Genomic DNA, 18,929 nt, shown 5'->3' with positions numbered 1-18,929 from the left:
GGGGTTGTTTGTAGGTGCCATAGCCCCCCTCCTCCACAATTGGAATGATGGTGCCTCCATCCATGCAGGCAGCAAAAAAATGCAGCCCCTCCCCCCCGCCCACATTTTTCAATTTTTGGCTCCCCAAAGGGAGCCCCAAAGGGTCACATCCTTTGGACTCTCCTAAAGTCCATTCTCACTTGGCATTTTAGCCTTTGGCTTTCCGGGCACTCCCTTTTCCACGTTCGGTACCCAAATCGTGGTCTGAAAAATCCTGGGCGTCCATCATGAAGTCTTCCATTGCTTGCATCTCCCAGGGTCTCATCTGTCATGCCAAAAAAATATGAAAATTCTCCAACTGCCGTCTAGTGGCTCTTTCCGGGCATTGCCACTTAAAATCATACTGATTGCCACCACCGCCTTCGATGAAGTCTATTTTTCCCCTGATATTCGCAATTTTTGGCTACTTTTAAGCACTTCTCAGCATAAAAAATCATATGTTAATGTCCTAGTCTATAGACTTGGTTGGCTATCAATTGATAGGGATAAACCTTAAGGATAAGGCACTTTAGCCTAGCCTTCTCTATGGGTCTCTCAGGGAATCTCAAGGGGAATCCATGCTTTAGGATTTGGACCATGTCATCTGCCCAGTATGATGTTAGATTGGCCCTAAACAGGGCTCTCCCATTGGACATTCTAAAGAGGTGTGCATCTGGTAGGTCATCTATGACACCTGTTCACAACAACTTCTCTTGTGGGTATGCAGGACATATGGCGTGCCATGTAGTGCTCTTTACCCTTGTGTATAACTACGGAGAAGTCAAACTCTAGTAGTAGAACTAACCATCTAGTTATGCATCTTATAGTGCAAAGTTTTCTTACTAAATAAAGCAAAGCTTGATGGTCAATGAAGAAGGTGAAGGGTATATTTGGAAGATAATGATGAAACTTCCTCAGAACGAAAACCATGGCTAGGTCTTTCCTCTCCATTATGGAGTAATTCATCTCCACATCTATGAGTTTTCTATTAACCAAAGCTCACAGGATAATCAAGATTATTGCTCACCAGGTTGGCACAAAATAGCTTTCATGGTAAACTTTGATGCATCAATGTGCACATGGATTGTTATGCTCTAAGGTGCGATCGTAAGAGCCTTCTTTAGTTTCTCATAAGCACATTGGCATTTCTTATTCCACTCAAATACAATCACCAATTTGTAAAGGAGACTAGCCATCAATGCATAGTTTAGGACAAATCATCGATAGTAGCGCATGTGTCCCAGGAAGCACTAAACTCCTTTATAGTTTGTGGGTGGTGGTAAATAGACAATGTCTTTGACTTTGGAGAAGTCATTGGAAATATTGTTCTTAGACACCATGTTCCCTAGGATACATCCACATTTTACCCAAAATTGACACTTTAGGGGATTTAAGGAGAGATTATACAATCTAAACTTCTCAAAGAGTGCACGAAGTTTATGTAGGTGTTCCCTTCAATCGGAATGGACACATAGATGGTCAACAAAACTACCTACAATTCTCGCCTAAGCATGTCTTTGAAGATGGTGCACATGCAGCACTAAAAGGTAGCTTGTGCTTTCATCAACCCAAATGGCATGACTACATACGCAAATACGCCCCATTCAATTGCAAATGCTCTCTTAGTTCTATGATCAGGATATACTTATATCTGGTTGTAGCTTGAGAAGTCACCAAGAAAATGTAGACTTCCTTCTTTGTTACTCTTTTGAGCATGTGCTCTATGTAGGGTAATGGATAGTTGTGCCTCTTTGTTGCCCCATTGACCTTTTATAATTCACACACATCCAAATCTTCTCATTCTTCTTTACGACAATCATTATAGGTGACATCCAATCCGTGTGCTTAATCTTGTAGATAAATCTGGCCTTCAATAGATTATCTATCTCCTCCTTAACGGCGTGTGCATGCTTCGCATTCATTGGGTATGGTCGCTACTTAACTAGTGTTGCATGAGGAGTCATGGGGATGTTATGAGCCAAGACCCTCAGATCTACTCTTTTTTGTTTGTCTAAGGACCAAGCAAACACATTTATGTACTCTCATAGGAGAGTTATGAGATTAGTCTCCTCTTTTTCAATTAGGTCCTTGGCTATGAATAGGGTCGAGGCTTTTCACCCTTCCTTGCTAAGTTAGCTTCCTTGATCTTAGCAAGCCCCTCTATTGGTTTTCTTGCATGTCCTTCCCTCTAACCTCCCAACATGATCACCACTCTCTTTCTCTTTTTGAACTTTGTGAAGCACTTTGGTAGAGCTTAGGGCTTCCTATGCTCTTTGACTTTTGATCCCTTTGATTGCCTCCTCTTTTCCTCCTTCAACTACCTATGCCATAGGTGGACCGATACGTCCCCTTTGGTGCATTTTGATCTTAGGTACTAGAGGTATCTCTAGATCTCTCTCGGAGATCATTTTTGATTTAGTGTAAAACTCACAACCCTCACTAGAGGAAGGAGTTTTCCCTATTGGTTGTAACTCTGAGACCGATTTAGTTCTAAAGAGTGCTGCGATACTTGGTTGAACTAATTCAGCTTGCTCATAGTCCACTACACCTAGGTGATCCCTAACCAAGTACAGTTGCATTCCATCCTAATGAATCCTCTTGAAATCCTAAAGACATTGGTTTTTTGTGGCTTGGAGTCTACTCGTATCTATTCGATCACTCAACCATCCATATCATACTCTATTATATCGACCTCTTCTCCACTTTCCTCATTTTTTGAGTAGCAATCTCTTCATATTCATTGTCTTGATTGTCATATTCTCAATTCTCCTCATCTCTTAGGCTTTTGCTCCTAGCCTTCTTTTTTTCCTTGATTGGAACCCAATTGTACAATAGAATCAAGTCGTGCACTTTGGTCCATTGCCACTTTGGCTCATCCATGAGGTCCTTGAGAGGTATGAGATTGGAAATTAGGTCACCAGCTAGATCTTTGGTCAAGCATTAAAGAATCCCTTGGAGGTTGAGTTTGTTAGAGGGGACATGAAAGGGGATAGGTGTTGGTGGATTGCTAGTACTCCTGGCCATCACATAGAGTGGTACTGATGGTGGGATCGTACTCTTCGGCAGTAGCTAAGATGGTGGGACTTTGTGGGACTCATCGGCTACCCTAGTGATAGTCTACCTGTAATCCTCCTCATCATTTGAGAATGGAAGATCGATGGTGGCTAGCACATGCATCAAATCCTACTCATCCTCGGGGAAATGGATATACTTTGTTAATGGCCCGTAGGAATTGCTAACTTGTGAATCTCCTTTCAATATAGCGAAGATTGCATCTAGGTCGACTTGTGTGGTTTTTCAGGTATCCATCTTGACTCTTACAACTTCTGATCTATTGGCTAAGAATATTAGACCATTGCCGAAGAGTCTTCTATCACTTGCATTTTGCATCCATGGTCACTTTAGCAGGATGTAGTAGTCCACTCCCTTGATGACTATGAAGTTCACTATGAACTAGACTCACATTATCCTTAAGGGCCAGTCTTTTAGTACTCCAAATGATCTTACCTTTACTCCATTATGCAATGTGACATTAGACCTAGCAGTCCACAAGTGGGTTATCAAAAGCACAGAGGATTTTATGCCTTAGCACACTAGTCCTGCTACTCTTGCTCCTCTATCTATAATTTTCTTCCTTATAGCATCTCCTAATGTGTAGATAGCTAGGCAAGAGTGCATGCAACTTTGTGCCTTCCCAAAAAGCATTTACGTGCAAAGACTTAGGCACGAGTTCAAGGTTAAGCTTTGTATGTGCATTACTATATCATGGCTAGGAAAATCGATCTCTCTAAGCTCATTAGGTCTTTCTGCCCATTGCTTCAACCCTTGTCATAATGTTGGGTTATTCCTAAGTAGCAACTCTACCAAAGGTAAGAGCTACACAGGATAATATCATAATTGTGATGAGTAGGTCACCAACCGCTTGCTTTTTGTTAGGCTCAATGCCCATTTTCTAGTGATCTCCGCTGATCTTCTTACCTATGGTGTCTAGGCTCCATGCCCATTTTCTAGTGATGAGTAGGTCACCAACCGCTTGCTTTTTGTTAGGCTCCATGCCCATTTTCTAGTGATCTCCGTCGATCTGCTTACCTATGATGTCTAGGCTCTATCCCTCTGAACAACTTACACATCCTATGATATGTGCCAAAGTCCTAATTGTCACCAAATTCTAAGTTCTCATCATCCTCTGCAACCATATTCTTTGCTTCTTCATCTTCCATATCTTTCTGGCTAGCCCTTGTATCATGGCCACTATTTTCTTCCCGTTCTAGCAACTCATAGACAATATATTCCCACATCTTGATTAATTTGATTCTTTCTACTACTATTGGAATTTTATGGTTGTTTCATCTAGCCCATTTAATGTATAAGTAGCATTATCAAACACCTATCTTACCACATAGGGTTTGAACCATCATTTGCAGACTTTACGCATGGCAGTATGATGGTTGTCTAAATTGCTATCATAAACCAATACCCAATCCCCATCTTTTATGGTTATTGGCCTCAATCTATGTCTTTTGTCAAACCATTTCTTATTTTGTATCCTTACTGCCCTTAACTTTGTAAATGTCACCTCTATGTCTTCTCACTTTCTTTCCAACTCTCTAATACCTAAGGTCAACAACTCCTCTCAATTCAACTCCTCTTCCCAAGGTAGCACACTCCAAGTAATAGCCATCTCTTCTATATGCATGATAGGTTGTAGGCATATATCAATTCAGTAGGCATATATCCTATAACAACACTATGAATTGTTATGTCAGCCCACAAAGCATAAGGGAGCAATCATAATAACTCTTTTACCTTCTCTCTACATGCTTTTGCCAATGCTTTAACAATAGGTTGATGACCTCTATCACTTTTTCCATTTCTTTTAGGGTTATAAGCTGAAGTTCAAGCAATCTTTATCCCCCGCTGTGCAAAGAAATCATGGGCTTCATCTGTATCTAGTTCGCCCCTATCTACTATAATTTTTCCTACATAGCTATATTGACAAAAGATCTCTTCTAAGAGAAAATTACACACTGCATTTGTTGTCTTAGTACATAGAGCTCTCCCTTCCACTTGATTAGTCAAGTCTTCATAGGCTACAACCCACCACCCACTTAAAATGAAGATAGGTTGTCCACCACCCACTTAAAATGAAGAGAGAAGGGATATGTGGGCTGTAATCCATCTTGATTTCTCACATATGAATACATTTGACATTTCATACATGTTTTCAAAAATTGAGAAATATCCTTATAGATGCTCTGCATGATGGGACCCAAAATGGGCCAGCACTGGCTATGGCACTAGCCGGACCTCATGCATATGATAGACAACCCCACCACACGGCCTCGCAGGCCAGGAGCGTCTAAAACTCCCTTGGCACTAAATGCTTATGATAATTTTGCATTTGATCCAATATGTAGTCCAACGTTCACCTTCCCTTCTCCTCAGAGGGAGATCCCATAACATATAGGCATAATGCCTTGTAAGCACCTCTCGATTGATTGCCACGGCTCCATTACGACTCTCCTACACCTCGGGGATTGGCCCCAGGATGCGTCACTAACACATATAACATTCGCACAAACTCCACTCTTTCATAGTTCATCATTCTAGGAGATTTTGATTTACCTCACAAAACTTTCCCCAACCGAAGCTCCCGTCTAACCTACAGCTTAGGTTTCCTGTCCTCTCAGCGTTGGTCAAAGTTTATCAATCAATTGCAATGCATTCCAGGAGATACCACGTGGCATGCTTGATGCAAGGTGTATGACATTGTGCACAACCATTTTATGATTAAAAAACTAGCCATGTGAGGTGCGGAAAACAACCCTTTCATGAATTTTAGCTAGGCGTTACGTGCTGCACTACTTTAGGGACTAGCACTGGAACTTCCGTGCTAGTAGTCACCTATATTTAATTATGGAATGATCCCTAAATGCTATGCACAAAGAGAGAAATCAGAATTTGTATCTTTTCAGCAATTAAATCGTCACACAGACTTCATCCTCCCCTCACCATTTAGGTGTTGCTACGGTGCATAGGTGTAAATGGTTGTTTTGTATCATTTTTGTATGTAAAAAATAATAAATACATACTATAACACAAAGGACAATGCCAAACTGAGGCTTAACCTTGTCAAACATTCATGCACATAAATTTTATTTTTCCATATTTTTTAAGCACGAAAAATCTTATTTTTTCTATTTTTGCTATTTTTCCCTATTTAATATTCATGAAAAATAGGTATTTTCTGATTTATTTGTGTTGGCTTATTATTTTGACAAAAACTTAACATTTTCTTTGATTTTATCCCATTTCCACTCTTTTTCCCAACTCAAAATCGAAAAAAACCACTAATTTCCATTAAAAATGACATTTTGCGGGTTTTAAAGAATTAATAATAGCTCTAAATCATTACAGGTTTTGCATTTCTATAGTTACAGCCCTCAACCATAATGCAAACAAGGTTCAAACAAAAATTCATCGCATATGAACAACATTTGGACCATGAAACAACAAAAACAATAAAATTTCTTTGTAAAATTGGAGCACACAGTGTGTGTTGTGTGTTGCGGGTTTTTTAATAATTATTCTAGACAGCCCACAGATCGACTAGCAACTATTCTTCAGTGCTAAACCTCTTTCCTCAGCCTCCTCTTTATCTTGAAGCAATCCGATCACAGACGGACAAGCATTCTTCAACCCCTCTCCTTCTTGATTTCTTGCACACGAATTGCCTCTATGCAGGAGAGAGGGAGGAGAGAGAAAGAATGTTTTTTATCTCTTGACTCAGTGGATCATTCCTCAATTCCTTTGTGGCGATGGAGGGCGAACGATAGAAGCATCTCAAGGTTAGGAGCATTCCTCCTGCCTCACCCGATCAGGAAATCATGATGAGGGGGGGAAAAATGGGGTGCAAAAAATTGACGCCGCCTCCCCTCCCCCCCCATCGTTTCATTTCGTGAGGTTTTTTTCTCTTAAGCTCTTTGTTAAGAGCTTTTAAACTCTAATCAAGTTAACTAGTTCATGTATCTTGCATTCACATTTCCGACAAGTGGATTTTTCAGATTTGAGGGTGCAAACGACATCGGATTCAAGATCCATTTGGATGGGTGGCTTTGTGGCATCGAAATCTACAAAGCTGGGCCCCATCACGCTCTTCCCAGATTCTAGATCCAGTAGCTACTTCACAACCCCGAACCTTGCGGGGATTAAATGGGGTTCAAACGACCTCGGATCCGACACTAGCGTTGGATTCCTAACGTCATTTTGCATCTAGGAAAACTCCAGCTCGGCCATCCGCCACCGTTTGATTTCCATGAAAATTAGCACTAGCGCTTTAGGGACTTGCCGCTTAAAATCATACTGATTGCCACCGTCGCCTTCGACGAAGTCTATTTTTCCCCTTATATTCGTAATTTTTGGCTATTTTTATGCACTTCTCGGTATCAAAAATCATTTGTCATTGGTGACCACGGGATAGGGCGACTTAGCCTATCAAATCCCACCAAAAGATCTACACATAAACAACAAAAAGGAGCATCAAGCTGATACACAAAATACATAACACAACACATCACAGCTCATACCCTACCCCCTGACAAAACCAAGGCATGAAATCCACGAGGAGTAGGTCCAGCATAATTTGATAGAAGGCCTGAAGCTAACCAACTGCTCCAACACAGCCAATCTAAAAAGAACTATCAAAGAGGTCATCCTAAGTGGTGGTCTGAAATACCTACCTAACTAAGGACAATGCAACCACGAGCTTCTACTAGGCGAGAACTCTTATAGCCTAGTCAAGAAATAGTTTCTTTTACCACAGTTTCTTCATTTTTTAGGTTTTGATTTTTCCATACTAGGGCGTGTAAAAAGGAGGGAATTGAGCATAGTGACCCAAGGAGAACGAGGCATCGGCCTTAGGTCCTGTCTCAGTACCCAAGAACCTACCAAGCCCTCACAAGGCGACACTTAATCATTTTCTAATACTCACTTTTATTTTCGCTCCAACCTTCTTTTATTTTCTTCTTTTATGGCAAGATGTCACCCCAAGGAAGACAAGGCATCGGCCCTGGGTCTTACTTGTCCCCAGGAACCTACCAAGCCTTCGTAAGGTGATAAACAATAGCTCAAGGATTTTGCTTTCTTTCCTTTTCTGTTTTTATAGAGGTAAAACCCCTTTTTACACACCTCCGTATATTCATATATTGTCTTTCAAATCTTTAGGGTTTTGTCTCTTTCCATCAGTATTTTAGTATGCTTCTCTAACTGCCTCACAACTAACAGGAACTCTTAGAACGGCCACCTAGCAAGTCAGCAGAACAGGGTCACCAGAACTCCCATCTAAAATAGATCTTTTAATGCCTAACAATGCCTTGCAGGAGGCAAGGACTACTCAGACCTCCACCAGACATACAGAACCTAAGCTTGAGACTTCATGCCTTGATTGCCGATCCCCAACAAACAAAAGAAAGTAACCCTCACTTGCACATATATCATTAATTGCTTAAGGGGAAAAATTGAAAAGGGGACGGAATCACCTGGAATGGCCACAAAAAGTTTGTATGGTGCAATCAATCAAACAACAAAACATTAAACGTACTTGCACCAAATAGAGATAGGGCCCTCTTTGCCTAAAGAAATAGTGCATTTTACTGCAAACTAACTGGCTCTCTTGGCCTAAAGAAATAAATTATTAAAACCCAAAAACAACTAGTCCTCTTGACCTAAAATGGATAGTTCATTCTAATCCATGCAATATATGATCTCCTTGGCATATACATCATATCCTATCAAACTAATCACGATATCAAGGATAGCATAAAATAGGAGGACTAGCCTCATGCTCCTCATGTGAGTCAGCTAAAAGCTTGATCTACACTCTTTGTAGATCCACTAGTCCAAGCCTTTCTACTGATTTCTTAGTAATAATGGCCATCTCTTCTTGGGTACTATGAGCTGAATGAACATCATTAGGTTGATATATCTCATCCCCTTGGTCATCATTCAAATGGATCGCTTGTCCAAACTTTCCAGTAGCTCCTCCTACATGGGGAATCATGGATTTATGATCATTCAACTCTTCTCTAATTGGAACATTCCATATATCAACGATACGATCCAAACTAGACAGAGCTTCAAGCCTAGACCCATCATAGAGATGCATCTCAGGGTGGCGGTCCCTATTGTCAGATGTCGCATTATGGCCTTTAGTCACATCCTCTTGGGAATCCATCAAAGCATGTCCACATGTAATTCTTAGCCCTTCATCTGACACACCAACAGTATTTTTAGGGGTTCTGGGCCTCAAAACCCATCTCATATTCCTTTTCATATTCTTAGACTACCTCATCTGCCCACATTGGTCCAATGGACTCACAGTGGATTTATCACCATTACCAGATGGCCTCACAACCCTATGGATTCTATTTAGTACAGGTGGACCTTGGGCATGCTACATCTTCTTCATATGAGATGTCTTCCCTTTTCTTTATCCACTCTGCAACTGCTTCGCCATAGAAACCATGCTTTTACTAAAAGAAATAGCATCTACTCGAAAGCATGATTCATCTATAAATTGGAAAGGTCTCTCAAGAGCCTTACTAGGAGCACAACTAGAACCACTCATAGAATTCTCACCTGAGCTTGTAGACCTAAGGTATCTATCAATTCCACATCACAACTACCTCTCATGGAAGTGTTGCAAACCTTGATGGGACTTACTGGGCTTGGAATATTTTTATCCCCAGAGGGTATATTATCCCTACTACTGCCATTTTTTGCTTGGAGATTTTGACTACCAAGGTTCCTCTCATAGGATCCCTTGGTATCAACGAGTGAGCTATCTCCTTGTAGAAATGGTTGGAAGCTAGGATGCACTTATACTGAGCGGGGAAAACTCCAAAATTTTTCCCAACATCGTTGAATATGTCCCTCATAATCAATGGCATGCATCTTTGCTTCCCTTAACGACTTGGGATTCCGTAATCCCACTTGGATTTGAATGTTAATCTCTAAGCCACTCAAAAAGGGCTCACATAGCACATCACCCAGCAATGCAGTAGCTCTTATTGGACCAAGTCTCAGAATATCATCAAAGGCTCTAGCGTATTCTTTAACAGAACGATAGGACTCTTGCCTAATCTACACCAGTTTCCCTAAAACTTGGGTCATAGGCACCTTCTTCTCATATTCATCTAAAAATAAATCACTCAACTCCTCAAAGGATTTAATAAACCCCCTTGGGAGGCTCCAGTACCATTTCCAAGCCTCTCCCTTTAGGGTACTTGAGAATACGAGCATCCAATGAATATCATTGAACCCACTTGCAAGGCAAGTTAGGCCGTATTCTCGTAAATGCACCATCGGATCCTCATTAACAAGCCCATGAAACACTAGGAGATCCTTATAAGGAGGAGGGCATTTAGTCATTTCCTTCGGGATCATACTGGGGCATTAAAATCCTTGTAATCTTAACCCAACTCTAGTGTCTTAGGGTCTCCAACCTCTTCCATTTCCACCTTTACTGGTGTAGGGAGGTTAATATTATCCTTAATGTCCCTTTCTGCCAACTCATAAAGTGGTCTAGGGAGACCTATAGCTCTTAGCATGTCATTCTGATCCTTTCTTAGAGGATCTTCCATATCTTGCCCCTTCCTAAACAGTTCCATGATGGCTTTATCTAGGAGCTTCTGCCCCTCATCAAAAGCAAACTTATCCTTAGCACTTAGGACATGGGGACTGTGTCTTTTAAGCAAAGGTTTTCCCTTTACATCCAGGGCTTCTAACATCCTTGTGATACTTAAAAATTTTGCATGATGCCCCACCACATGGGATGTTTCAGCCATAATTGCACTTCACTGTGTGTCGAGTTTTTCCCATGGCACTACGGCTTCAGCATAATCACTTGGTGATGCCACGACTGCCATAACTTCCAGCATACTTGTTCCATGTCCTCTAGGTTGATGGATGGTTACATGATTTCTCTTGGGTAGAGACCACACGAAGGTGAACCTCAGCCTATGCCATCGCATTATAGGATGGGGTAACCACTAACTAGTTACTCTTCTCATCACCTAAATTATCTTCTGTAGAGGACTTATGCTCTACATAACTAACTAAGTCCATCAGTAAGTTTTATATAGGGAAAGCCAAGGTTTTCCATCCTTGAACAAACCCCATTTTATGGTTAGCTTAGCATACTCCTAATGGAAATTATAAACTTAGGTCCCTTTACAACCTAGATTCGGAGACAGCTAGTTATAGGCAGCTCCCGACAAACGCACCATTGATGGGACCTAAAATGGGCCAGCACTGCTTATGGCACTAGCCGGACCTCATGCATATGACAGACAACCCCACCACACGACCTCGCGGGCCAGGAGCATCTAAAACTCCCTTTGCACTAAATGCTTATGACAATTTTGCATTTATATCCAATATGTAGTCCAATGTTCACCTTCTCTTCTCCTCAGAGAGAGATCCCATAACATATAGGCATAATGCCTCGTAATACACACATAGGGAAGCACCTCTCGGTTGATTACTGCAGCTCCACCTGCGACTCTCCTACACCTCGGGGATTGGCCCCAAGATGCGTCGCTAACACAGATAGCATTCGCACAAACTCCACTCTTTCATAATTCAGCATTCCAAGAGATTTTGATTTACCTCACAAAACTTTCCCCAACCGAAGCTCCCGTCTAACCTACAACTTAGGTTTTCTGTCCTCTCAACGTTGGTGAAAGTTTATCAATCAATTGCAATGCATTCCAGGAGATACCACGTGGCATGCTTAATGCAAGGTGTATGACGATTGTGCACAACCATTTTATGATTAAAAAAACCAGCCATGTGAGGTGCGAAAAATAACCCTTTCATGAATTTTAACTAAGCGTTATGTACCGCGTTGCTTTAGGGACTAGCACCGAAACTTCTGTGCTACTAGTCGCCTATATTTAATTATGGAAAGATCCCTAAATGCTATGCACAAAGAGGGAAATCAGAATTTTTATCTTTTGAGCAATTAGATCGTCACACAAACTTCATCCTCCCCTCACCGTTTAGGTGTTGCTACGGTGCATAGGTGTAAATGGTTGTTTTGTATTATTTTTGTATGTAAAAAATAATAAACATGTATTATAACACAAAGGACAAGGCCAAACTGAGGCTTAACCTCATGTTTTAAACTTGTCAAACATTAACACACATAAATCTTATTTTTCCATATTTTTTGAGTGCGAAACCCTAAATTTTTCTATTTTCTACTATTTTTTCTATTTATTATTCATGAAAAATATTTGTTTTCTAATTTATTTGTATTGGCTTATCCTTTTGACTAAAACTTAACATTTTCTTTGAGTTTATCCCATTTCCACTCCTTTTTTCCAACTCAAAATCGAAAAAAACCACTAATTTCCATTAAAAATGACATTTTGCAGGTTTTAAAGATTTAATAACAGCTCTAAATCATTACAGGTTTTGCATTTCTATAGTTACAGCCCTCAATCATAATGGCAACAAGGTTCAAACAAAAATTCATCACATATGAACAACATTTGGACTATGAAACAACAAAAACAATCAAATTTCTTTGTAAAATTGGAGCATACTGCGTGACTTGCATGTTGCGGGTTTTTTAATAATTATTATGGATAGCCCACAGACTGAGGAGCAACCATTCTTCAATGCTGCTAAACCTCTTTCCTCAGCCTCCTCTTCATCTTGAAGCAATAAGTATTCTTAAGCCCCTCTCCTTCTTTATGCATACATCTTGCATTCTATCAATCCCATCTACTTTCACTAGTGATGGTCTTCACCCATAGGGTCCACACATATGCCCAACAATTAGAACCTCTTCAACTCCAAAGACCGACTTTTGTCTAGAAAGAGTTAAATGCACCTCTTTTAGACACGTCCAAATCCTTTCACAATCCACAATTGGCAACAAATTGTCTCTACCCATGAGTATCCATCTCTTCATCCTTTCATCCACTGCACACCCTTTGATTGGAACATCATTCAAGAATGGGATTGTGAATTGTGATATAAAATCCCTAAGTACCCTATTCATAGCACTTTTCATGTGTGCCACTAAGTTTGTTGCACCGTGTAGGAGAGTACACATCCGTACTAACCCCAAGGGAGTCTTCATTGTTGTGATATTGGTGTATACTGACAAGATGGTCTTCTTCGGAGTTCCTCAACATGCATGGAGTTGTTACTTTGCCCGCCTAGCTGTGCATGGCCTCCAAGACCGAATTCATGGTCTTTCCCAAAAAGATGTTGGATGGACTGTGTTCAAAAAGGCTCTTCGAGAAGAATTTTTCCTTGAAGATTCTTGCCTTATGACAAAGAAAATCTTCACCGAATGGGTTGAAAGGCCCAATAAGCGTCTAACTGCTACTGCTCTTCATCAAGAGTTTGAAAGAAAATTTGCCCAACTAGATCCCGATGACCAACAAGGTATGGAAAGTCAAAAGATTGAGTTATTTTTAAAAGCTGCAGATTCTTCTCTTCAGGAGAAATTGACTGACCGACTTGAAGACCCTGACTCTGAGTCGAGATTAAAGACTGCTTGGAGTGATGTCACTGAAGCAGTTAATATGATTGCTGGAAGAGAGCGACTGCGCCTAAGATGGGGATCAACCCCTGTAACAACTAATTCTATGAAGGAGCCTGTTCCAGCTTCTCGACCTCCTGTCTCTATGGCCGAGCAACCAAGAAATTCTGTTGTTCCTTCTCCAAAGAAGGATGTCATGGATGAGTTAATTAAAAGCATGCGGGATCTCCATCTTAATTTAACAGAAATTAATTCTAAAGTAGAAAGGCTTGATGTTAAAGTAGAAGAAAGGGGTCGGTCAACCGTCCAAAGACCTGCACGAGAAGGCTTTAAAAGACGCTGCATTTGGTGTGATAGCCTTCAGCATGACAAGAGGGAGTGCAGAGCATTCCATGAAGCTGAAGCACAAAAATTAGTCTTTTGGAAGGATGGAAAAATTCATGCAACCGAAACCAGGCTTTCTCTTGAGCCAAACTTTGATAACTGCGGCATGAAGAAAATATTGGAGGATTTGGCAACAAGAACAGCCTATGCAGCTGTTGATGCTGCAACTTATGGGTTGCAAATTGAGCCAACTAATGAAATTGTTAAAGCATGCAAAACTAATGCAAAATCTAAAGTGTGGACGCAGGCCTTGGAACGCATGGAGCAAGGCAAGGCAACTAAGGAAGATTTAACCACTGCCAGCCCAATGTATTTGAGGAAGTACCGGATGGTCCGAGCCTGTGGATTCATTTTCAACTTTTGCTCGTCTAGCTGAAACTAATAATCAAGAAGCCATGATAGAAGAAAAGAGAAGGAGAGAAGAAGATGTTGCCGGTCCTTCTTCTTCAGGACCAACTAAACGCATAACAAGAAGCAAACCAGACCAACAGAAGGCTGTTGAAAATCCACCACCACCAGAATTTGACATGGGAGAAGCCCCTCAAGCAAAGAAAACGGAAGGAAAAAGAAAAAGCAAACATCCTAGTTACAAGTTGCAGTCTGACATAGAGACTGCAACGGATCTTAAACGGATCCTAGAAGAAAGGATTCTTGGAAGCAGAATTGAATTTACATTAGGCGAAATTCTCGGTATTGCAAAATGAGGATTTCATGATGTAATAATTGATGTAATTAAATGAAAAAGAAAATATGTTGGTGAGGAAACTGAAGAATCTGTACATGCTTTTTTGCAAGTACTTCATGTGTATTTGCAGGATGAAGAAAAGCTGAAAACTCAAGGGATTCGATTGGAGGCAATCAAAGAATTGATTGCAGCCATAGAAGCCAAAGATGAAGACATTTATGAAGCAGAAGCTGAAGAAGCCATAACGGTGGAAACTTCTCAATCTAAAGTTTAGCCCATGCAAAAGAAAGAGACTTTTCTTCACAACATGCAGGAAGAAAGTGAAACTCACTTTATTCCAAGTAGTCACTATTCCCGTACCCATTGGGCAAGGGCGACTGTTGAAACTGTTGTTAAAATCAGTGAGAAAGAAACTCCATGCATTGCCCTTATAGACCATGGTTCAGAAATTAATGTTATGTCAAGAAGTCTCTATGAGAATGGTGGATGGCCCATTGATGTGGACCCAGGGTGGCGCATGAAGGCAGCCAATAACTCTTCTGGCGATCTTTATGCAGCATGTCCTTATATACAAGTTACTATTGGTAATGTAAAAGATGAATTTCATTTCTTTGTTCAAGATTCCTGTAGTTATCCAATCATTCTTGGACAACCATTTATTTCCGAGTCTCGTTTAGAGACAAAGGCTCTTGATGATGGTTCATCATATGCTCGGATAAGAAGCAAGGATAATGATAAAGCTGTTCAATTCCTAACTGTCTGTGTTAATCACCATCGAAATAGGGATCGATTAAGAGATCATCCTGTTCCTCCTAATGCCCGAGAATTTAAGGGTTTTCGGGTAGCGCTGCTATAAGTAGAGGCTATGGCAGTGCATCATGTCACAAAAAAAGGCCTCCACATATGAAGGAGGCAAGGCCAAAAGCTGATTTGCATGTTTTTTCAGCCAATGGAGTGGGCTGTTATAAACAATTTTCAGCCATAAACAGGGCTGAAAGAAAGTATTTGAGTCATATGGAGCAAGAACTGAAGCAAATTGATGTTTTACCTAAAGAAGAAGAAATTTCAGGACTATTTTATGGGCTGAATTATAATGACACAATGGCTGAAATTTATACAGCCGTTCATGTAGAAAATCAAGCTGAAAATCAGTCCATACAGGTATGTACATTGGATATGTATGACATAATTCAAGAATTTGCAGATTATGAAGACTTTGGACAACCAAACAAGGATGAAGCAAGAGTAGAAACAAAATATAAAACAGTTGATAAGAAGGTCAAGTCGGTAGCTACTCCTTTACCACCTGAAAGCAAAGGATTGGCAGAAAGGGTATCCAAACAACCAAGCCTTCGTGATCCTAAAGATATTGGTCATCAATTTACAACTGAAAGTCTACAAAAGCTGAAAATTGGTAAAGACTCTTTCCTCTTACAGGCTGAAAAACAAATCTTCATGCAGATGTTAAAGAACCATGGTAAAGCCTTTTCATTTCAACCGCATGAAATCGGCTGTGTGGATCCAAGCTTTGTGGCACCAATGGTAATTTTTACGGTCCCACATGTGCCTTGGAATCTTAAACCAATTCCGATTCCAAGTGCTCATTTGCCTAGTTATTGGAACTTTTAAATGAAAAGATAAAAATGCGAATATTGGAGCCATCTTCAACTCCATATTCCAATCGATGGTTTACCGTACCTAAGAAGAATGGATCTTTACGATTCATTCAAGATTTGCAACCTGTTAATAAAATCACTATTAGAAATGTTGGATCAGGACCAATTGTGGATGAGTTTGCTGAAGCTTTTGTAGGAAGGGCAATCTATTCCATGGGAGACTTGTATTCAGGCTACGACCAATTTTAGCTTGCTTTGGAAAGCCATGACATTACTACAATGAAGACGCCTCTTGGCCTAGTCCGCATGTGTACTCTACCTCAAGGGGCTACGAATTCAATAGCTCACATGATGAATGCCATGCATAAAGTATTGAGGGATTATATTCTTCAATTGACTCTTCCTTTCCTTGATGATGTTCCAATCAAAGGATGTGAAGTTCATGAGAAAAATGAAGAACTCAATGAACTTGGATGTCGAAAGTTTGTTTTTGATCATATTAATGATTGTGCTCAAATCCTGTCTAAATTAGAAGAAGTTCAACTTACTCTTTCAGGAGCTAAATCTGTTTTTGGAGTTGAAGAAGTCCTTGTGGTTGGTCATATGTGTGGTCCATATGGCTGAAAGCCTTCTCCATCTAAAATAAATGCAATCAGCAAGATGCAAGAAGGATGTACAAATGTTTCAGAAGTGAGGAGATTTCTTGGAGCATGTGTCTTCTACCTTATTTGGATACCACATTTTGCCCATGTCGCTGAAAGTCTTTATCAGCTCCTAAGAAAGGGCCAAAGGTTTCTATGGACAAAAGAACACACTCAAGCTATTCGAAAACTCAAGAAAATGCTGATTTCGACTCCCACTTTAAAGAGGGCTAACTACTCTAATGGACAGCCCATTATACTCATAGTGGACACAAGTCCTATTGGAATAGGATGGGCAGTTGGTCAAGACGACCTTGAAGGCAACAGATATGTGATCCGCTTTGGAGCAAAGGTTCTTAATGAACGACAAAGAAGGTATGCTCAAATTAAAAGAGAGCTTTGGGGAGTAGTAACTGCATTAAAATGTGACAGGGAGTACTTCATGGGCGCACATGTTATAGTTGAGACAGATTGCCTTCCACTCTTGGGCATGACAGCCAACTGTTCCACTCCTGACATAGCTATGCTAAGATGGATAGCCTATATTAAATCCTTAAATCCTGATTTGAAACATATTGCATGTAAAGATAATCCAGTTGCTGACATGCTTTCACGTTCCAGATATATGGATGAAGAAGAAATGATGGATGAAGAAGAATCAGAGTTTATAAATGAAGCTGTTAATGTAGGTACAACAAAAATTACAGCAAGAAAAACAGGTTCAGTTGATAATACAACTTTTACATCAGCAAGGATGAATGAATCAACTAAAGAAGGACAATGGACAGCTAGTAAACATCATATTCCATGTTTTGTTATGGTTTGTTCACACTTTAAAGAAGAATATTATGCAGATGATTGGCTAAAAATTGGCCAATTTTTTAGCACTATGACAAAGAAGGAAGAATGGACTCATGAAGAGTTCAAGAGAATTAAGAGAAAAGCCTATGGTTTTTTTCTTAAAGATGGCTACCTTTGGAGGCATGCAAAAAAGAAAGAAAGGGCACCTGTTCGTGTCTTAGGTGACAAAAAGACACAAAGACAGGTCATGCAAGAATTCCATGAAAGCCTATTGGCTGGTCATAGAGGCATATGAGGTACTTTTGCCAAAATAAAAGAAAAATTTAGGTGGCAAAACATGTATAAAGACATTGAGCATTTTTTTGAGTCTTGTCATGCTTGTCAAATGTATTCTATGGTAAAGCATAGAGATGGGCTTTAGCCTACCTATCCTTTATCTATTCACTATAGATGGGTTATTGATTTAGTAACCATGCCTATAGGAATTTGGAACATGAGATATCTAGTACTTGCTAGAGAAGATCTCACAAATCAAGTGGAAGGAAAGGCCTTGACAACAAAGTCCACTCATGCTGTTTGTAGATTTTTACTTGAAGAAGTATTTTGTAGGTATGGATGTGTTGCTAAAGTAACTGCTGATAGAGAAGAATTGGATGCCGATGAAGCTAGCCATTTCTTTGCTCAATTGGAAATTAAGCTATCTCTTACTTCAGCCTACAATCCTGAAGGCAATGGTAAGAGTGAAAGAGGCCATCAACCAATTCTTAAAGCTTTAGCAAAATCATGCAAAGGAAAGTTGAGGGAATGGCCTAAAATGCTACCATTCGCACTATGGGCTGATAGAACAACCCATAGTGCAGTAACAGGATATATGCCAGCTGAACTCATGTATGGACAGCCACCTATTATGCCTATTGAGGAATCCATTGTTACATGGAGTATCTTGCCTTGGGATGAAGGCATGAACAAGAAAGAATTGCTGTTGTTACGCATAAGGCAACTTGAAAGAAGGCCAGAAAATGTTAAAATAGCCATTGAAAGGCTAAAAACAGTAAGATTAAAGAATAAGAAGAGGTTTGATAAGCACCATCGACTCTATCCAAGAGCTATTCAAGAGAATGACTGGGTTCTTGTTTATGATAGCAGCTTGGACAATCAACATAGTGCTCAAAGAAAGTTAGCCAAGTGATGGTTTGGACCATATGTTGTAAAAGTAGTTCATCATA

The sequence above is a fragment of the Lygodium microphyllum genome, chromosome 30 (assembly GCF_053477565.2).
Source record: "Lygodium microphyllum isolate KBCC chromosome 30, Lygodium_microphyllum_v1.1.10, whole genome shotgun sequence".
In the NCBI taxonomy this organism is placed as follows: Eukaryota; Viridiplantae; Streptophyta; class Polypodiopsida; order Schizaeales; family Lygodiaceae; genus Lygodium; species Lygodium microphyllum.
Note: the sequence above shows the minus strand (reverse complement) of the source record.